This window comes from Galeopterus variegatus, unplaced genomic scaffold, assembly GCF_000696425.1.
Source record: "Galeopterus variegatus unplaced genomic scaffold, G_variegatus-3.0.2 Scaffold12733, whole genome shotgun sequence".
Taxonomy (NCBI): domain Eukaryota; kingdom Metazoa; phylum Chordata; class Mammalia; order Dermoptera; family Cynocephalidae; genus Galeopterus; species Galeopterus variegatus.
Genome location: NW_007738844.1, coordinates 12406 through 14647, shown reverse-complemented (window position 1 = coordinate 14647; position 2242 = coordinate 12406).

The following is a 2242-nucleotide window of genomic DNA, read 5'->3' as shown; positions in this document are numbered from 1 at the left end:
AAGGACCTGAACAGAGCCTAGAAGTCTCACTGGGTTAGGGAGGCCAAGGAGGTTGGAATTTGTGGGGCAGAACCTAGAAAGGACAATGCTGCACAGAGAGAAAGTTCTGGAGACTGCAGAGGAACCCCTTTAAGTCTTTAGTTGAATACTGATTTATGTATGTGCAAGAGGAAACTACCTGAGGCCAGGGAAAGAATCACAAGAAGGGAGTAGGCCATAACATTTCCAGAACTGACCTGGGGCTAGGAATATGCCACATTCTTATGTGCCAGGGTGGAAATTTCATGTAATACACAAGGCATTAGGTAGGGTCCTCAGAAGGATATCACTTCAGTAGTGGAGATAAATTAACTTTAGATTAAAGGTGGCTGTGGACACACTCTAACAAAAAGTAAACTTCAAAAAGATCAAACTGATTCCAAGTTCAACTCTTTAAAGGAATGAACAAAACCCAGCACCCAACAGTGTAAATTACATGATGTCCAGCATGAAATAAAAAATTAGTAGACATGCAAACAAGCATGAAAGTATGATCCATAACCAGGAAAAAAAAATTAGTCAATAGAAACAAACCCAGAAATGACAGAGATAATGGAATTAGCACTTAAGAACATTAAAACAGATATTATAAATATGCTCCATGAAAGGAAACCATGAACATACTTCAGAACAAGGAAAAAGAGGGATGTTTCATAATGATAAAGGAGTCAATTTATCAAAGGGACATATGTGTATACAGCTAATAACAGAGTTTCAAAATATACAAAACAAAAACTGATAGAACTGAAAGAAATAGACAAACCCACAATTATACTTGGAGATTTCAACACTCCTCTCTCAGTAATTGAGAGAACAAGTAGAAAAAATCAGTAAGGTTATAAAAAACTTAAACAATATTATCAACAAATTTCTAATTATCATTCATAGAACATTCTATTCAGCAGTGGAATGCACATTCTTTGCAAGTGTACACAAGACATTCACCAAGATGCACTATCTTCTGGGCCATCAAACATGTCTCAATAAGTATAAAAGGATTGAAATAATGTGAAGTATGTTTTCTGCTCCAAAAAGAGATAAACTAGAAATGAATGCCAGAAATATATCTAAAAAATCCGAAATATTTAAAAGTAAACACACTTCTAAATAACCCATAGGTCAAAGAAAAAAATCAAAAGGGACATTATAAAATATTTTCAACTGAATGAAAATGAAGACACATGTCAAAATATGTGGTATATATTTAAAAGTGTTTGGAGGGATATTTATGGCATTAAATGCTTACTAGAAAAGAAGAAAAGTCTCAAAAAAGACACTCAGAAAACTAAACTATGCAAGCAGAAATTTAAAAGCAGTAGAAACAGAAGAAATTCAACAAAACAGGACAAGAAGCCAAAGATATGGAAAATAAGAAATAAAAATAAAGAAATTAGAAGACCAGTACAGGAGATACACCATCTACATATCTCCCAAAAGAGAGAACAGAAAACTGTGTAGAAGAAAATTGTTTAAGAAATAACTCAAAAACATTACACAGAAATGAAGGACATGAATCCCCAACTTGAAAGGACCCACTGAGAACCCAGCACAATGGATCAAAAAAAGATGCACATCTATTACCATAAGTTGTACAAAAAAAAAAAAAAATTCAGATTCATGCCAAATCATATTACTAGAAAATTTTAGAACAATGGTGACAGAAAGAACCTAACAAAGAGGAAAATAAAATCACTGGGAAGGACAGAGGATCTGAACAGTATCTGACTTCTCAATAGCAACACTGGTAGTAGAGATCAATGAAGAAATGTCTTTTAAAACAAAACACTTTTGATTGACATTTTATTTAGATTCAAATACGCTGTACAAAATTGACATTCCTCACCAAAGATAACAGCCACATTTTCTATATTATTTGTAGATAAATCACAAAACACTTATTTTAGAAAGTTTTTCAGGCTTTGGTTATAAATCTAGATGAGGAAGTAGATCTAGTTATGAAAAAAGGCAGAAGAAAACAGACAAATCAGTTGTCAGTAACCATGGCTTCTGATTCTGTCCTGACCATGACACTAAAGTGTTCAACATACACCTGATAAAAAAAGCTTATGACACAGAAAGATGTAGCCTCAATGAAGGAATGTAAACAGCAACAACCAGAAGGCGAACACTAATGGCAGGCTCTTCCATTCAATCTTGTTATAGTAGGTTCACCTGATACAGACTTAACCTACACTAACACTCT